Here is a 20,973-nt window from a genome sequence, read left to right as displayed (position 1 = left end):
CCTTTCACTGATGAAAAATGGTCCTTTTCTGAAAGAATTTTTTGTGTGGAAAATTTTCATTTTTTTTCAAAATTCTCTGGTTTTCTGATGAAATCCCCCCCAAAATGAAAAAAGTCACTTTTCAAAAATGAAAAAGAATTTTTGTTTTACCTCCATCTCTCCTCTCACCCCTTTCTTCCTTTTTTCATTGTGTCACTCTTAAACAGGTGGGGGTTGGGGCATGGGAGAAAGGGAGAACATTTCCAAATATGAAAAACCCAAAAATGAAAACAAACATTTTGAGGTTTTTTTTTTTTAAATGGAAATTTTGGAAATTTGTCATGATACATCCTTACCATTTGTTGACCAGCTGTAGCAATAACCCTACATAGATTTGTGTGTCCTGTTAAATGGTGTCTGGGTATGGCCTCAGGAGGGAGGAGGACCTGGATTTCCCCATCCTGCAGAAATGGACTTTAATTCAGTTCTGGTCAGTCTTTCTCCAAAAACAGATCCAATGTGCCCACTGGGCAGGGCCAGTACATAGAGAGTCAGAAATAATTTCAGGACTCCCTCTTATTCATCCAGAGAAATTCAGGGTCACTGGGGAGATGAGGTGTTTGAGCTCTGTAGTTTGGTAGGAGTGGGCATTAAGTTCTAGTTCAAACAGGAATTAATTCAGGCAAGTCCTATGGTATGCAAGAGGTCAGCCTAGGTGATTACAATGGACACTTCTTGCCTTATAATTTGTGACATAGGTGCCAACTCCATGGGTGCTCCAAAAAAAAAAAAATGGTGGGTATTCACCATGCACCAGACACAGCTGATTGGCAGGGCCCCACCTGAACAGCTCTTTGGAAGTTGGGAGAGGGGTTTGGAAGACGGTGAAGAGCAGAGAATGGCAGATGGGCAGGGCCTCAGAGAGGGGGCGGAGAAGGGGCGGGAAGAGGCAAAGCAAGGGCAGTGCCTTAGGGGAAGGGGCAGAATGGGGGAGGGGCTTTGGGGTGGAGTGGGGGTGGCAAACCCCCAGGGGAAAAATAAAAGTCAGTGCCTTTGATTTATGAACACCTGCCATCTACCCAATACGAACGATCTGGAAAAGTGCCCTTTGGTCTGTCCATCCAGAAAGAGGGCACATTCAGGCATACTAATGAAGTGATCGTGAAAGGGGTGAAGAGTGGATAAAGGATTTCTTAAATGAGATGGGAGCTGACTTTGCCCACAATAAAATGCTTCCCAAATGGGGGAAAATATAAAAACAACAAGGTCTTTAAATTGATCTGGCAGCTAGGCATCTAAAGCAACCTAACCCCCCTTTTAATGCCTGGGTATTTTCATGCAGTAAGTTCTAACAGTCTCTAACCATCTATTGTTATGTTGCTAAACCAATTACACATCATCTCATGCTCTGCACGATCACTATATCCCCTGGATAGTAATGGATATGTGTATAAATGCAAGCTGTCTATGAGAAAGACAAATGAGAGACCATTTAAGAGGGGAATCCTCGGCTTGAATTGCATGTCTGATAGTGATCCAAGGTATCTCTATTTTCACACATAGTTTTATGGTTACAATCCAATTTGCATTGCACTGGTTGGCCTTCTGATGATGAATGTACAGGGGGTGTTGTAACAGATATTGAGAGTCAATAAATCTCTCCTCTGCTTCCCTGGAGACTCTCTTAAATGAAGTAACCCATCCTGTAGGGGTTTCACTAGCAGCAAACAGAAGATACATTTGCCTTGCAGAGAAGGAAACAAAGACAACATTTAAAACTTACAGACTGGTAAGGAAGAAAAGCCTTAGGTCAGGGATAAGGAATACAAAGGCGAACCAAGGAGAAGATCTGGAAAGGGGGCAATAAACAGGGTTGCTGGTCAGTTTAAGAGGTAAGAGACAGCCCAAAGCTGCTTGCTCTCTTGTTATTAACTCTAGCAGCCATTGAATATTATCAGCCTAGTAAACAGGCACTCAGGCTGCCTATTGAAGCAGGAAATTTCCCTGAGCCCTCCTCTGAAATTGCAGGGTTGTGCCAGACTGGATAGTTGCCCTGCAATAGATCCCAAAGCCTTGCGATATTCCTGATTAGATCATTTCTCAGGAGCTATAAAAAGGAGCTAAAAAAAATATAGCTACTGAAAAAGTCTTCCAGATGGCTTCAGCAGGCAAAATAGACCCAGATTTTCAGGAAACACGCTGGCCAGCTGCCAGCCCTGTCTCTTGTTCAGCTTTTACTTTCTGCAATGCTAAAATGTGTTCAATCCCCACCCAATTTAATACATTTATCTGCACGCAACTGAAATGTTGTATAAGAGGGCTCAGGATAGTGACCAAAACTATTGCATCTGACACCTGTTTGGTGACCTGTGTCAAAATATGCTGGGGATTGTCAGTTCAATTCCTAATAGACTGGTCCCTCTATGACAAAATCCACACCCACAATTGGCACTAAGTGGCACCCTTCTTAGCAGTTTTGCCAGAGAAGTCAAAGGCTGAATGGGTCATGGAGACTGAATTGTAATATCCTCTCACTCCCCAAGTCCTTTCTTCAGGTCAGGAGTAAGGCACAGAGGATGAAGAGTTGCAGTGCGTGTCTGAAGTTCACTGGCTAAGTTAGGCTCATGTTGTAGAGAGAGGGGGATTTAAGGCTCTAGGGGCTTTCATCATCTTTCATAGGTTCTAAGGCCAGAAGGGACCATTGTGATCATCTTGTCTGACCTCTTGCATGACACAGGCTGCAGGACTTCCCCAACTTAATTCCTGCTTGAACCAGAGCACATCTTTTAGATCAACATCCAGCCTCGATTTTAAAACTGCCAATGATGGAGAATCCAATACAACCCTTGGTACGTTGTTCCAGTGGTTAATCACCCCCATTGTTCAAAGTTGCACCTTATTTCTAGACTGAATTTGTCTAGTGTCAACTTCCAGCCATTGAATCGTGTTATATACCTTTATCTGCTAGATTGAAGAGCCCCCTATTATCAAATTTCTGTTCATGATGTAATGTCATCCCATCAGCACATCATCACCATACCATAGCAGAACCACATCGTCGGGCAATGTCATAATGGGATGACATTTTGAGTCCCAAAGGACATGAATGACAAGGAGAAGGCATACCCAGACTGCAGGATATGGCAAAGTCCCCATCAAAATCAAGAATATCCTGAGGAAAAAATAGAATATGTTGCGATCTTGTCCACTGTCCCAGCATATACCTGTCAGGTGCTTATTACATATACAACACTTAATATCTGCCAACTTGGCTTGCCACTTGTGATTTATGGGCTCCTCTCTGCCTTCTGCATGTTGGCTTTGAATGACACTAACTACACATTGACCCCAGTTTGTGCTGTAAATGATAACATCCTCTGGCATGAAGGACAAAGAGAAAGCTCAAGAATGGAGATAAATTTTGTCTTGTGCTGTCTCCAGACCACACAGATGTAATTGCTATATTCCCATATCGAGTGCCTCTCTGCTAGGGAAAGAGAGAAGAGGCCAAATAATTCATCTCAGAGGCTGAATGATAAAGAGAAATAGGTTATTAGGGAGAAAGAATTTAATTTTGTATTAGGATTAAAAATGAAAATGGCTTAAATTTGCTGTTTTCCCCTTCATTGCAATTCTTCAGGAAGAAACACAATTTCATGCAGACGAAGAGATGGGGGGAAAGATATGCCGGGAGCATTTATCTAGTCCTTTCTATCTTCCTGCACAGTAACAAAGTTTGCATTTGATCTTCAGAGAGGATCTAAAGAGCAGCAAGGCGAGAGAGCACCACGTTCTTGAGTTTTATTTAGCAGCTTCTAAGAACAATCATGCAAGAAAACATAATCATCCCATATGTTAAGAATTGGTTTCTTAACAATCTGGAAACACTTTGGGGGTGGGGGATCCGGCAACAGATCTTTATGTATAAATACATGGAGCAGCAAACGGATTTCAGGGTTACTAGATGGCCCTTTGATCCCAACCTCTGACTCCATCATTGTGCCCCCTTTCTCCAGTCTTCACCCTCCTCATCCTAGCTCTCCATCTCCCACTTTCTTTGCTCTGCCCTCTGATTATCCATATTCTGGTCCAGGTGCCCTTAGTTTTTGTTTGTTTTGTTTTTGGAAACAAGGCTTTTCCTCTATTTACCAATATGCTACTAATGTAACTAATTGTGTACATGGCTTGCAGTCAGTTGTATATTTTAAATCCATTTACCTTCATTCAACCGATAAATGTTTATTTTGCCCTTGAAAGGCAAACCCTCAGAATTCAGTTTTTGTTTTCTGCTTCCCTGGCTGTCTATAAAACTCTTAGGAGCTGGGAAATAACATTTCCTTCCTGTCCAATTTCTGTCTGACTCTATTTGCTCGGCTTGTGTTCTGATCACTACAGAAAGCAACTTGGCTGTGTTTTGTTTTACTAATCTGTCTGTGTAATGATGTCAGAATGACACATGTGGTACTGTGAAGTGCAGGGATGGCTCCAGGCACCAACACAGGCACGTGCTGGTCGCCGTGAGGATGGCAATCAGGCAGTCTTTGGCAGCATGCCCACAGGAAGTCCGCCAGTCCTGTGGCTTTGGCAGCAATTTGGCAGCACAGGACCGACAGATCACCTGCAGGCATGCCACTGAATCCACCTGACTGCCATGCTTGGGGTGGCAAAAAACAGAGAGCTGCCTCTCTTGAGGTGGGATTGATCACTGATCCCCCTACTGAAAACGTTAGCAGTCAGCTATTCAGGGAATTTTTTAGAAAACTTCTATTCCAGCCTTGAAATCCCTCTTTCTGAAAGACTCCATTGATTAATAATTAAACAAAACTTTTAAAATCTTACTTATTTCTTTCTCTGGGTTACCAGTATATCCTAGCCACTCTATGTCTCTCTTGCTTAGATTTTAAGCTATTCAGGGCAGGGAATGTCTGTATTTTGTTTTCTTTACAGAACCAAATACACTATTAATAAACTATCTATCTGAGGTACTTACAATGGAGGCCATTTGAGTACCTCAGATAGATAGTTTATTAACAGCGTGCTTGGTTCTGTAAGGAAAACAAAATACAAGCATTCCCTGCCCTGCATAGCTTAAAATCTAAGCAAGAAAGACACAGAGTATAATGTATTTTTCCTCACAGCACACCTGTGATGCAGCAAAGTGCTATTTTACAGATGGGAAACTGAGGCACAAAGAAGCTAGTGACTTGCCCAAGGTCACAGAGGAAGTCTGGCAGAGAAGAGGCTTGAACCCACTGTGACATGACCCAGAGTTAAGTCTGGATCGTTTACAGCTATATCCCCTCAATTCTCCAACCTGGAGTGCCTTTTACACTGCTTTGCTGTGAGATCAACCACTCCTGGTCTGGTCACACACAGCCTCGAGCATGTAAATTACTCCCAGCTGAGTTATAGGAGTGCTCTTAGCCAGCCACTCCTCAATTATATTGCAGAATGACACCAGCAAATTCCCAGTCCCAGACTTGTGCCCAGAAATGTGCATCTTGTACTGCCCAGTACCCTCCTGGACAACACAAGCTTATATAAAGTCTGTTATTTCATTAATAGAAAATGATATACCTAAAACTTGTTATCTCAAATGGAGTTCCCCAAACACGTCAGTACAAATACACTGGCTTAGATAAAACAAGTTTATTAGCTACAGAAAGCTAAGTGATTACAAATAAGAAGTCATAAAAGTCTGATTTGGTTACAAAGAAATAAAAGATAAAACACAGACTAATACCTAACTTAACAAGCTAAGTGAATTTAAAGCAAAAAGGTTTCTCTCTCCACATGCTTACAGCAGTCTGGTTTGATTCCTCTCAGCCAGGATCCCTCCTCTATTTCAATGATGCTTCTTTTGTTTTTCGAGTGGTGTTGATGCCTGCTGTGAGTCGAGATGAGGGGAGAGAGGTGATTTGGGACCTCTGTTTCTCGTTTTTATCTTTTCCCTCTTGTTTGAGAATTATCTCCGGCTGAGGCTTGCATGACAAAGTCTGAGGATGGGAACTTCCAGCTGTGTCTTTGCCAAGATGTATATTTCTCACTCACACTCTTTTTCCTGCTAAAGAATGGCTGCTTAAGCTGGTGATAGTCCATCTGATTTTGTTGACACATGGCTGAGGTGTCAATTTGCCTTTTGTCTCTGAGGAACAGGTTTGTGCCTGCTTTTCTAAACTTGGAATAGATCTCAGTAATGTGCTAGAGTAGATTCTTATAACTTTACATACTATGTTGCCATGAATATTGTATCAGGACGGTAATGACCAGCAAATTATGAGTTTTCAAATGATACCTCACAAGACATACTTGGTACAGAATTTATCATAGTTTTGTAAAAAGGGTGAACATAAGGACACAGACTGTCAAACCCATGTTTCCGGTTAGTGTCATAATCACTGGATCATACTTCCACTAAATAAAATAAATAAAATTAATAATAATAATTAATAAAGATCAGATTTGTCAGGCCAAAAACTCCCTATACTGATTTGTAGTTGATGGGGTCATAAAACCAGAGTGATCTCCTGAGGGCAGAAAGGAGGAAATTCTGAGAGTGGGTCTACACTAGGCAGTTGAACTGTTTCTTTTTGAGTCAGTTGGATAGAACTGGCTTAAGCACAAACAATTCCATGAATCCACACACAGCCAGTTTAAGAACCGCTGCCGTTTTGACTGTACATTACCTGGAGCATGAAGGATGGGATTACCCTCATTGACGTTAATGCAAACAATGAGCCCAAAGCAGAGTGCTTTTAAAATTCCACACACAGCATTTTACAAGTGTTCTAGATAGTTCAACTGCCTCTTAGAATCACTGGCTTCTCTAATACAGACAAGGCCTTAGTGGTTACTCTCTAAAGAGTGCAGAGGCAGTGCTCCGAAAGCAGTCATTTGTGGGAGCACAGGAAGACATGCAGCCTCCATGGAAGTGACTTACCAAGTAGGTGATGCACTGTATGCTCTTGTTTGTAAGACTTTTGTCATTTAGCACTATTGTTTTTGCTAATGGTGTGATGGGATTTGATTATTTGCAGGTTATATAATTATGGCACTAGTTATAGTGCCATTGTTTGAAATGCCTCTTTTGTGGGAAGGAGTATTCTGGTGAACAACACAATTTGTTCTTAGGTGACAGACCTTAATCAGAAAACTGCTAAATATAGTGTGGCTGATGGATCTTTAAACAACTTGTCACTGTCATTCACTATAGTGGAAGGAATCGTATGTGGGACATGTTAATTCACTGCAGCAGAAACTTGGGAAACTGCAGCAGTGAAAAGGGTGTTTAATTAAAGTTTGCATTTGTGGGCTGTTATCAAAACTGAGGGGAAAGGACAAAAAATACAGGCACAGCACTCTTTGCACAGCTTCGTTGCATGTTTCTCTTCTATCTGAACTGTAAAAACATTTCCTTAAAGCAGGGACTAATTATATCTCAAAACAGATTGAAAGAGAAGCTCTGCCTACAGGATCAGCTTACTGGTCCATGAAGTTACATAACCCAGACATATGCTATATTGGATCAGTCCATTGGTGTATTTAGTCCTCTGTTCTGCCACTTGTCCATCAGCCTATTCTCCTACCACATTAGATTGTCACTTCTGGTATCTCACCTCCAACATTTCCCAACACCTATACTTCAGAGCCAGGAGAAACAGCCCTATAATGCATCTAGTCAATTATGCAGTGTTGAACATGGTATATAAAGATATTTTTTCTCTATTTCCACATCTAGTGATAGGTAAAGCCTCAAAAGGTTTGGAGGTTTAGTTCAGAGAAGCATCTCAAATATCATAGAATCATGGAAATTAGAGACGAGAAAGTCCTATCAGGTTCCACTAAATCTTTCTCCTTGACAATGCAAGATTTCTTCTCCTTACAATACCTTTTGTAATGTTTTCTCTATGTCTCTTGGGTTTGAAAGACTGCTTTGGAAATCCCATGTCAAAATGGGATCTCTTTGAGATTTCCAATCATTTGTGCTTCAAACTGGGATTGGAGTACCATGTGAATAGCCTCCAAGGCTGCAACTCAGCTACCCTTCACCTGTGCTGCCAGGGAGGTTACCCTAGTCCCCAAATACAAAGGGCTTCATAGGCTGATTAATTCATACAGATGGGTTCACATGGGCAATCTGGCAATAGGAACCCCATAGCTAGAATCTGCACCCCATCAACCTAGTGCAGCATAAATCCCTCTGTGGTACTCATCTAGGTCTAGATTTGCCCATCTCATCAGCTGCATGATGAGCAGCTACATCAGCATATTTCTGTAAAGGTGTCTTTCTGAGTGAGCAAGGATTGTCGATGACACATATCTGAGCCCAACCATCCCCTACTCTGCAGCTCCCAAGCTGGAGTTCATGACTTGATATTTGCACTGTGAAGGGAGCAAGAGTTACTGATTTCCACACACTGACATCTCACCGTGCTGAGGCACAACTAATACTGCCTTTCTCTGGAGACCTGGAGAAAGAAGAAAAAAGCTGGAAGTTCTCAGACAGTCAACCACTCAAGGGACTGGAGCAGAAAATTGCAATCTTGGCCTAAGAAAATAGAGATAAGGGAGGAGCAAGAGGAGGACAAGCCAAGTTATCTGACTCAAGAATTCTCCTCAGAGCAGCAAACCACTGGGATAGCTCACACCAGCATCAGGGCGATATCCTGCTGCCGAGGACAACACACTGCTATAATAATGGGGTGGACAATGTTTTGGGGCTGTCTTGTTCTTCTGACTGAAACAGTGTACTAAGGATGGGGTAGGGCATCATCTTGCATATCTTGCATCATTAGCTATACATCAGGTCATCACCCTGAATTTTCTTCTGATGTATTACATGTTTGTGACCACTTCCTGCCTCACTCATGGGCAGCTGCTTAGCAAGCTTTAATCATGCACTGCCCATTTGTACTAAAATGTATGTGAATTTGTTTGATCCTCAACAAATTCCTCTCTCTTTCTTTGATTAAACAGCCCTATTCAGGAACCTCTCGGAGACATTCGGATCAAGCAGTCCATGATCCAACTGAACGGTAAGTGAAATAAAGGAAAGGAAAAAAAACACCACCCAAAATCAGAGCTATCTGAATGTGATAACATTTGTAGTTTTTCAGAGCATGATGAATGAGGTCTGCACTGACAGGCAGTGAGCTTTTCTTGTATCTCGTCATATGGGAGATGTGTCTCTACTCTTTTTCCTAGTTTCTTTCTCCGACCTAAGGTGAGTGTTCTGATCTACTTCCATTCGTGTGTGTTTTTCCCAGTAGCTGTGGGGCACTGGGCAAGGCTCCAATCACCCCCTTTTGTGCTCTGATCTCTCACCAGCTGTCCTTCCCTGAGAAAAAACTGCCCATGAATCTCAGACCCTTGCAGTGGTGCCCCATTCCCTCTCCTTTGTGTACATCTCTCCCCTGCCCCACTTACACTGTGCATCATTAAAAGCTTGTATTATTAATGTCTGTTTCAAAAACCTGTACCAGACACGGCTTCCTAATGGAAGGAAAACACGGAAATGTCTTTGAGCTTGAACTGAGCTGACAGCATTAGAGCTTGGGCTGGGAAGTCACAGATGTGCATTAGGGCTGGCCAAATGGAGATTCACACAGACTTCCGTGCAGTAATGCCAAGTTGCAGACTGTAGCCCAAGCCTTCACTGTGGGCACATACTTTTATATTCTGGATTGGCACAGAACCATGGGCACCAAGTGACTATAAAGTTCTAATATCCTAGGTCTGAGCCCATGTCCATGGCTGCTGATGTTTTCACCACCAAATCATCTTGGCCTGGTTGGATAACACCACCATGATTAAAAGGCTGTTGCCCTGTCAACACTAGCATTCCCACCATTGATACTGCCAGTGCAGCTGCACCGATGGTAGTGGAACAGTGGGAAATTTTAAGTAAAAAAGGCTATTGTCAAAACAGTATCAGGCTATCTGATCACTATTCACTGGCTGGTGTGTGAGGAGTATGTGGACCTACAACCAGTTCCCATGGGCAACTGTCCATACTAGAAATCCCCACCCAATCATCATCTTTGTCATTTCACTGTCCACTTGCTGGCAAGCTCAGCCCAAGGGCTAATGAATGAATAAAACATATACATCCCCTCCTTCCTTCAGGGCTTTTCCAGATCCAGGGCCAGACACACTGGGAGAGCAGCGGGAGGTGCTCCGTCCTGCTTTGGCATTTGCTGTACCTGTTCTCCGGAAAAAGAGAATGTCCGTCTCTGGGGCCGAAAATCTGATACGTTTAATCAGCCATAAAATCCACTTTACATCATCAAACATTAAAATAAACAAAAGTGATTAACCTCTTGCAAAGCTGTTCCGTACACTCCCAGCATTGTTCATAGCCTTGCTAAGACTGTCAGGCATTGATTGGGTTTATACAATTAAACCCACAGGCCAGGAAAACTATATCACTGTTTAGATGTAGATCTGCTTACACATCCACCAAGGACTAGTGATCAGACAGCCCAGTGCTGCTTAGAGCAATAATGGAAAGACACGGGGAAGGGATCCTTTGAGTAAACAGAGAGCAGAGTCCTTCTAGATGAGGCCAGAGAAGAGCACAGCTGGTTAGCAGGCAGTCTGTCTCGCTAACGCCATTCAGTTTTTGCAGGTGGGAAGGGGTGTCCTTGGAGTTGTTTTGGAAACTGTATCATGCCCCGTAATCCTTGGATGATGTTGCCAGTCTCTTTTAAATCAAGCTATATGTCTCCACAGGAACCAGGGCAGAAAGAAAAATTAAACCTCTCAAGAAGCTGACAGGGGTGGCCTTTATTTTGGAGGGGGCAGACAGCAATAAGAAGCGATTGCAAAGTGAAATAAACAGGAGAAACTACAGCATCTCATGGGTTCCTCGCTCTGCGGGCAGGTCTACTCGAAAATGCTGTGGTGATGCAGTGCTTCAGTGAAGATGCTACCAACGCCGATGGGAGTACTTCTCCCATCAGTGTAGGTACTCCACCTAAGCAGTAGCTATGTTGATGGAATAAGTCTGCCCATTGACAGCACTTTTTACACAGAGCATTAGGAAAGTAGAACTACATTGCTTAAGGAGTGTAGAATTTTCACACCCCTGAGTGATGTAGATATACCAATGTAAGTTTATACTGTAGACTTGTCCTTAGTGACAGACGAGGACCACAAAGGAGCTGACTGTGTGAACTCAGAAGGTTTACAGATTTGGAGGATAATAATGCTGATGGTAGGATACAGTTTTATTGAACATGACTGCACTGCATGGATGTCCTACAGAGTCCTGGTTAGACTCTCAATTGCCTGATCCAGCAGGCACCAGGCTCAGTTTAAAGTAGAGCTGGTTAAAAATGGTTGAACTGAAATTTTCAAATTTTGACAAAAAAGGATGAAATTTGAACAAGAAATGTATCTCCATTTTCTTACCAGCTCTAGTTTAAATAGAATTGGATTCTTTTGGAGAATGTCTCTTCTCTCATTGTCCTGGGTCTGGAATCTTCCCAGGATTACAGGATTTCTAAGCTTGTTACAAAACCTAACTTCCGGGAACCTGTACCAGTATGGCATGTCAGGCTTTTAAAATGTTAGGTCACTGTCTGGGAGCTGACATGATTTAGTATCTAGGCAATGTCACTGAAGGCAAATGTCACAAGCCACACCAAGGCACTTAGAAACGCATGAGGAGGATGTAGAATGTGAGATAAGTAGAGGAATTCTGTAATTGGGCACAAGAAAGGTTATATGAAAAATGCTCACTATGCCAAGTAAAAGGCTAGAAACTATACAGCATTGGGTAGAGACACAAGGCAGGGATCAGTCATTGAGGAGGAAGCCATTACGAACATGATATGCGGATACTTAGTGCTTTGTGTCTTTAAAGCACTTTACAAACTCTAATAACTCTTCACAACATTCTCTTCTTACAGATGAGGAAACAGGCATTTCTACCAAAAATTGGCCCAGGCTGTAAAATAAATACATATAGAACAACAAAAACAGTGAAACAGAATCCAAGCCAACAAGAAATCCTCAGAAACCTCCAGGGAAGTTAGCTATAAAAGCAAGAAATTTAGTTCATGACATCAGAGCCCATGTTATTCCAAAGGTAGAACTTAGATTACATTAAACAGCAAATGTTAAATAATGGCCTTGAGGCAAGAATTCCCAGAGCAAGGGTGGGGCGTTGGAGAGAGAAGTGTGATCATACTTAGAAAAACTCTGCAGCCTGCTTCCCTCCTGCCCAGTTCATGAGAAAGCATATAAGGATTCCCCTTTCCTCAGTAAGGGATGACAATTCATCCATTTTACACAGCATGATTGTCAACTCCTTGGGGGTAATTAGTGGGCTGGATAATCCCTCAGAAATTTGGGTCTGGGTTCTAACCACAACATATGTGAACTTCCTAATGCTCACCCGTCTCCATGCTTCTAGTCCAATTGCAATGGGATGGTGCTTGCCCTGAGATGCAATGTCTACCAAACACAATCTCCAACATTCTCAGGTTTGGAACTAGTGCAGCTAAATTCAGACTTTCACCTGAAACTGGCAGCCTGATAAGGTGAGTGCCACATCCAATATTAGACTTGATGCATTTATTCATTCAATCCACATCAGCTTCTCATTCTCTTTCCTTCCTTGTGATTGCTTGCATTCCTGCTGGGTGTTCCATTCAGTGCACGTTCCATTCCATTCCATTCCTCAGTCTGCAAAGTTTACACTGCTGTTTTAAGCTGATGTTCCCCAGACATGAATGGAATAGTGGCCTGTACATCAGGTGTGCCATCACAATGGGCTGGAGCAACATTTGCTGGGCATACCCAGTGTATTTAGAGCAGTCCAAAGTTTAGAAGGTCACCATGTGGATCTGGCTATGCAGATGATGCATTGTTCTCACTTAGCAGATCATCTCTGGTGCTTTTCCACTAGGTTTGGGTTCATTGACAGGTTATTCCTTCCTCCTAGTTTATTTTCTTCAGTTGGTTTCCATTTCAATGGGCTTTGTCACATTCCTCGTTCTGTTCGCTTTTGTGCATGGAACACTGATTTCCTATCAGATGTCATCATCTGACAGGTATTACTGCACTTGTCTCTGATATTTCATGGATGGAGAATGACCAAAATGCTCCTGGGGTGTAACCGAAGCAGGAAAGCTCCACAGCCCCAGATACAAAGGCACTCAGAAGGAAGGAGGTCAGGAAAAGTACCATCACCTTCCCCCCGTCTATAAACTTCACTCATTCAAACTGCTGTCTTGCTTTCCATCATTGCCAAAAATACTGCTACCAAATGACATAACAGCAGAATAAACTGCAAAGTTGCTGTTCTGATGCCATCCCCAGGAGTACCATCTGTAGTTGATGGTATGTTTCCAGGAGATTCATAATGATCAGATGTGTCACTAGTTTTGGTCATCTCTAAAACTTCCCCTTCAAGGGTCATAAAGAACCTTATAAGCATGAATGGATCCTCCTAGCTCCCATACTGCAGCTTAGAAAATAAACACAGAAGTCAGTGGAGCTATAACAATTTACACCATCTGAGGATCTGCCCCAGAGAAGTCAAACAATGGCCCAAGGTCATACAGAAGGCCTGTGGTAGAACTGAAAACACAGCTCTAATATGACTCCCAGCTCTGCATGTTAGCCAGATACTATACCAATACAGTTGGAGTCTGAAGTCCTCTTTTTATCCACAAGCAAATTACAGTGCAGATAGCACCTATACAAGCATTCCTTCCACCACTGCCCTAAGAATATATCTCAACCCTTACTCCTGGGGGAATTCTGTGCCACAGCACACATACAGAATTCATGTCCTGCCCAGAATTTTTTATTTTCTCTGCAGAAAATACATTCTGCTGGAGAAATGCTGCAGTTATGCCTTTTGCCCACAAAGGGCTGTTGTGACATCAGAAGCTGCAGATCAGGAAGAGAAGAGGCTGTGTTCCTCACAGCACCCTTCCCATTGGGCCAGATCAGGAGGCGTGTGATATGGGGGGCGGGGACAGTCAGTGTTGGGCACATGGGGCTGCTGGGGGTGTGTCACAGGCTGGAGTTCAGAAAAGCTAGTGGATGAGGACAGCCTGGAGTGGGAGCTGAGTGGGAGTGCAGGGCCACATGCGAACAGGGGGGGAAGGGAGTACAGGGCCACATAGGGGGATGGAAGGTGGTTGAATGGGATTGCAAGGACACATGGGGACAGGGGCAGATGTGCCCACAACCCTCCAGGATCAGTCCCAGGCTCCTTCCCTCTCTCTCAGCTCCTCTGTTACCCCTGACTCCCCAAGTCTTTGCTCTGCTTCTGAGGGGTGTGGGAAATACATTTCTGTATTGCAGTTTACATGAATTATTACTAAAAAGTTCTGTATTTATATGCCTAGTAAGGGATCTATTTGTCAAAAAACATTTTCTGAATCTTTTTTGTTGTCTGTATTGTTACATAGTTGCTGACAGGTATTTTGAAATAGATTACCAAAATAATTGAAATTATCATGATTATATTGTGTTATTTTGAAAAATAAAGTATTCAGAATTTTGCAAAATTTTAAAATATTGTGTGCAGAATTTTTAATTTTTTGGCACAGAATTTCCTCAGGAATAAACCCTGTCCTGCTGGCATCAGTGCTACAGGAGGATATGTAATACAGAGGAGATATGTAATATAGTCCCCATTCCCATTCTGTCCTTGCCCTCTCTGCTGAAACTGCCCAGAAAGGGGCATTTAATGCCCTTTATGGTGGGAGCTTTGTGGTGTAGACACCCGGCTATTAGGAACTCGGGTGAGCTCACCCAGACTATTTCACCGAGGCCAGGAAAGGATGACAGGTTTCAGTCACTCTCTCAGTGACCTAAAGGTGAAAAGCTCCATATCTCTTTACCAGTCTTCTGACCCACCCAGTCCTACAATAACAACCTCACGACACAGGTGTAATGGTAGGGAAAACAAAAACAACCAGGAGATATTGATACTCCCTCCCACTGCTTCATGATTCTATTGATGAGGGGAGGGAATGGGCACCATTGCAATGTGAGATTTACAGTTACCATAACAGGCATGAGTTTTCTGTTGACTGTGCAAAACCTTGAAAATAATGGTTATTATGGGGTCTGACGTGTGTGAAGGACACAGTGACTGTTGCACAGGGCCGGCTCTACAGTTTTCGCCACCCCAAGCAGGGCACCAAATTGCCGCCGCGGACAGCAGGGGCGGTCCGTGTGGCCTTAGGGTGGCAGGCACGTTTCCGCGGCGGTGGCAATTTGGCAGCAGCTTCTATGTTTAGCTGAAGCCGCCACAGAAGCTGCTGATGAATTGCTGCCACCGCAGAAACACGCCTGCTGACCTAAGGGCACATGGACTGCCCCCGCCATCCGCAGCAGCAATTCGGCGCGCTGCTTGGGGGCGAAACAACAGGAACTGCCACCCCTTGCAGATTGCCTGGAGCCGGCCCTGCTGTTGCAGTCTTTATTATTGATCTTTTCCAGTGCTTCTGCCCCCTGAGCAGTGAGGTATCTTCTCCTGGCTTGTGCAGGATACAGAAATCCACAGAGTTGATTAAGAAGACAGAGTTGATTTTAAAGACACCATAATAGCGGCTCAACTTAAATGTATACCCCAATTTAAAAAAACATAGTAAGAGAACCAAAGAAGAGCTACTGTGGTTAAACAACAAAGTAAAAGAAGCAGTGAGAGGCAAAAAGGCATCCTTTAAAAAGTGGAAGATAAATCCTTATGAGGAAAATAGAAAAGAGCAAAAACTCTGGCAAATGAAGTGTAAAAATATAATTAGAAAGACCAAAAAAGAATTTGGATAACAGCTATTTAAAGACTCCAAAAGTAATAGCAAAATCTTTTTAAAATACATCAGAAGCAGGAAGCCTGCTGAAAAACCAGTGGGGCCACTGGATGATCGAGATGCTAAAGGAGCACTCAAAGACAATAAGGCCATTGCTGAGAAACTAAATGAATTCTTTGCATCAGTATTCACTGTTGAGGATGTGAGGGAGATTCCCAAATCTGAGCCATTCTTTTTGGGTGACAGATCTGAGGAACTGTCCCATACTGAAGTGTCATTAGAGGAGTTTTTGGAACAAACTGATAAACTAAACAGTAATAAGTGTCCAGGACTTGATGGATTCACCCAAGAATTCTGAAGGAACTCAAATGGGAAATTGCAGGACTACTAACTGTCATCTGTAACCTATCATTTAAATTAGCTTCTGTACCAAATGACTGGAGGATAGCTAATGTGACCTCCAGACCACGAGACATGGCTTCCTATCATTGCCAACGAGCACATACGGCAGTGCCCAAGCTCAGACAGACCAAGCAGACCCCAACCGCAGAGGTGACTGGAAAACCCATCGGAAGATGGTACCCTCCGTGAAGGTGCGCACATCCACCTATGAAGGAGGAGGAGGCCATGTGCCCTCTGGGGCTGAGAGCGCCCTCGCGTTTAGTTTAGCCGGTGGCGCGTGCCCTTCCAAAATGCATTGTTTCCCTGGATGTAGGATGCGAAAGGAGTCACGGTACGGACACGGGCAGATGTGCGCTCTGCCCGGCCCGAGTGTGGCTCAATCGGGGTGCCGACACTCCTGACCTTATGGGCGGCGACCCCATTCAGTGCCGTGCAGAGTGCACTGAAGTGGGCCAAGGAGCCAAGGATGTGGGGTACCCCATATTGCCACAGACTGTAAGTGGGAGGGACCTTGAGACTGCGTAGCACTCAGAGTTGCCTGGCGTGACTCTATCAGATCGCAAGGCACTGCCTCCCGCAATGGGAGTACGTCTGAAGGTGCAGCCCTAACCTGGGGGGCGGACCAAGGAGCTCGAGCTGCGCCTCGGCAGCACAGGAGAGCTGTCCCCATCCTGTCCCGCTGCTGTATTCCAGGGTCGAAAGATCCTCCTTTGCGGAAGCAGACCAGGCTGACTTGTGCGAACGAGCCTGAGAGAGGTTGCAAGAGAGTTCCTGTTGAGATGGTTCCTGTACAGAATGGGCCCAGGGTAGTCATGGGGTCAGGGCAGTTTGTGTTCCCGAAGTTTCCCACAAGTGCTGTACCTGCAGCTCCCTCTCGCACCCAGATCCGCGCACCAGCAAGTCTACAGAACTTTATGCCGGGCTTTACCCAGTCCGACAGTCTGCCAATCTGATCCTGCCGGTGAGGGGCCCGACAAGAGGAAGCGCTTGCCTTCCACATAGAAGAACTTTTCAGAGGTGCCAGACATAGTGACCTCTCAGCAAGATGACCGTCGGGAAGATACATCTGGTGGTGATGGTTTTCCACTCGCTACCCCAGCGTGGCCTTTCCTCTACGAAGCAACACGTGCGAGCGCTGCTGACGATTCAGCCGGGGGTCCAAGGGTCTAACGATCGGGTCATTCATTCACCCTCTCGTCTAGCAGAAATGTGGTGCAGCAAGCCTTCAGCGTACACCCCCGTCCAACGGCTGGAAAGTTCACGGGACGCTGAAGATGATGCAACATTACCGCACCCGCAGATTGGGACATACTTACTCTCCCTGCTTTCCGTACAGAGTACCCCAGGAGTCTACCGGTTTCGCCTTTCGACTGTTGTATGGAAGGCGAGAAGGGCCGACTATATGAATGGGAGGGAGGCCACTCCCGAGGAGAGTCAAAAACCATGTGGAGTATGTCCTGACCTCCGGGAAACTGGCGACTCATGGGCGCCGGAATCTGCCGACCCAGAGAAGAGAGTCTGTTGACGCACGGCCGGCGAGCCTTTTCCACCGGATAGTGATTTTCTTCCCTGTGAGGAAAACAAATCAGCCGCCTGCGGGACCTCAAGGTTATCTATATGCTACTGAATGGTTACACCGATTGTAGTCTGTCAACTCCGGCACATCACGTCGGGTACCATGTGACATGATGAACCTTTCTACAGGAATGTGTTGTTCGTGTTGGCACTGGAGGCAGTCAGATGACCTTTGTGATCTCTTTCCTGGGCTAAAAGTTCCCCGAGCAATTCCCTCTCTGATCAGCGAGCCAGCCAGCACGCTGAGATCAGGGTGCTGCTCTGTCCCACACCTGGTTTTCAACAGCCTGGACGCATAATTGACTGTCCACAGGTGGAGATGGGCCAACTTTTCCCCTATAAGTGCTTCCTTTTCGGTCACTGTTAAAACTCCAGGATCCTGGAAGGTATCGAATGCTGGCTTGGTGATCAGCAGTCTCAGCCTTGGCTCGCCAGTGTGTGTTCCCAGAGATGGTCATTCTTCTGTGACTATCGAGTCAATCATCACCGTATCTGATGCCTACCCATCCCATCTGACGTCCTAGACAAGCTGGAGTGGCTCGGTACCTCCCACCATGATCTTACAAGGCTAATGCATAGTGCCGGACGCGATGTCCAGCTGAAATTCGCGCCTTTAATCACCCTCTGGGGCTACGAGTTTCATGACCCTGCCCTTCTCAGGAGCGCCGCACCTTTCCACGTTGGTGATCAGTACTGAGGGGATGAATTTGCCGGGCCTCATATTGAGACATCTGCCTCTTTCGCCAGACCTGTAGGAACCATGGTGTCCCAGGTTACAAGTCCTAACGAATTTGGAGTGGGGTAACCGTAAAGCTAGAGCAAGTCCGGTATGTTGTGAAGTATCTTTACCTGGCGCCATCGCGGTGGGAGCGCTGCCTAGCCAGAACCCAAGTGGAGGTATCAGAGACTGCCTGCTCCCCAACAAGAGCAGTCAGCCTATTGGCATGGCGGGGTACTATCGAAGTTGTTATGCCCACATTTACAACTCATAGCCGGTCCCCTCACTGAACTGTCAAAAAGGGGAAGCCAGACAATGGTATCTGACCGAGCCGTCGGGCTTGTCCCGGCGCTATAGAGGCTCTGTCAGTGCCCATTTGTAACCAGATTTGACCAACCTTATTGGGTTCACCGATGCTCAACACTGCAGGCTGGTGTATAATGGCAGGATGATGAAGGGAAGACACCCCCGTTGTACCTGAGTATAGACTGCTACCGCGGGAGCAAATATCTCCGGCCATCGAAAGGAATGATCCATGTGGGCCTTAAAGCTGAGCCAGATGCTCTGCTTTGTGCTCAACTTCACCGCTGACCGCTCACATATCTACTCATATCTCTACCTGATGTCGCAACTAGCATACCGCTAAGCTCTCGACGTGTGAGCTGCTCCTCGCATGTCGTATTGATCTTATCGACTCGCCATGTTGAAGAAGACCAACTGCAATTCTCTCGGGCTACGTCTTTTTGTCCCTTGTGAGTGGCCCTGAACTTCCAGGTTCCTGGGCATAGGACCGCTCAGTTCATCCGAAGGGGTAGTGTGATGAGTAGGGCTGTGCTGTGTGGGAACGGGAAGCCGGGTATGGTGTAGTGAGGGACAGTGTACTTTTTTAAGTGAGCGCGGGGAGTTCAGCCATCTGCGAGGAGAAGACAAAGGTGTATATTTTTTCTTCTTTTTTCTTTTTTGTTTTTTTTTTTTTCTTTTTTTTTTTTTTTTTTGTTGGTTACTTTTCGCGAGGAGAGAGCAGGACAGTTGGTTTGGCTATGTTGGGAGAAAGTGATTCTCGCTGGTATCAAGCCCGAACCCCTGAAGATCTATGGAGGTCCGCTGCCTGCGCTCTGCTTACCGTGTCCTCTGTCAATTAACCTTCTGTTTTGTACTGCTGAAAAGTCACTGTGCGGTCCAGGAAAGGGTGCAGGCCAGACTCCGTGTAACATCTTTCCTCTGAGCAGTGCCAATGGCCTGGCCCAAAGGTATGAAACAAACTGTGTTCAGTGATCATGCCCTGTACATCCAAATCCAGCTTCTGGCACGAGTAGCATTTCTGTCCATCCTGGTAAACATTGATACCTGATTCTATGATATATCTACTTCTTTGAACCTTTACGTGTTCTTCACAAAACCTTGGTCAAGAGTTCGAGTGACATGCATTGTGTGAAACTTTTCTTGTTTATCTTTTAACTCTGGACCTATTAACTTTTTGGTGACCCTTGTTCTGCCTATGAGAGGAGTAATCACTTCCTTATTTATTCTTCTGACCACTATGATTTATGACCTCTATTCATATTCTTCCTTACACCTCTTCCAAGATGAAAATCCCAGTTTTATAATCTCCTTCTCATATGGAGCCTTTCATACCCCAATCATTTTTGTTTCCCTTTCTGAACCTTTTTCCAATTCTATTAATCTTTTTTGTGATGGTGAGTATCTGCATGAGTATTAAAAGGTGTGGGCATACATGGATTTATAAAAGCAATACTATATTCTTCTTCTTTTACTCCCCTTTCTTTCATATTCCCAATTTGTTCCTCTTTTGACTGCTGCTGCCATGAATGTGTTTCAGGAAAATGCCAAATCACTCCAATCTTCTTGAGTGAACAAGCTAATTAGACCCCACATTGTATAGTATTAGTAGGATTATATTTTCCAATGTGCTACTTTGCATTTATTCACATTAATTCATCGCATTTTGTTGCCCACTCACTTAGTTTTGTGAACCTTTTGTAGCTCTTCCCAGCTCTCCGGGACTTAAACTATTGAGTATTGATCATCTGCAATTTTGCCACCTCCTGGATACCCCCTTTTCCAGATATTATGAATATGTTAAAAGCTGGCCCAGTACAGATCCCTGTGGACACACTGTTACCACTCTCTTTGAAACTGACAATTTATTCCTACCCTTTGTGCTATCTTCTTACCATACTAATCATGAGAGACTTCCCTCTTATCCCATGACCTTATTTTCTTTAAGGTCCTTTTTTTGTTTTTTTTTTTGGCCCTTTGTTCCCAAAATGGCTTTCAGAAATCTAAATACATCTATATCCACTGAATTTCCTTGTCCCCCTAAAGATTCTAGTAATGGTGGGATTATTTCCCTTTACAAAACCATGTTGACTATTCCAACAAATTATGTTCATCTATTGCTGCGAATTTTGTTCTTTATATATTAAACTAATTTGCTTGGTACTAGTGAGCTACCGCCTTAGTTGCCAGTCACTCTAGGCGCTTTCTAAATTGGCTCCC

The sequence above is a fragment of the Chelonoidis abingdonii genome, chromosome 4 (assembly GCF_003597395.2).
Source record: "Chelonoidis abingdonii isolate Lonesome George chromosome 4, CheloAbing_2.0, whole genome shotgun sequence".
NCBI lineage: Eukaryota > Metazoa > Chordata > Testudines > Testudinidae > Chelonoidis > Chelonoidis abingdonii.
The sequence above is the reverse complement of the archived record's forward strand: the minus strand, read 5'-3'. Positions refer to the sequence as shown.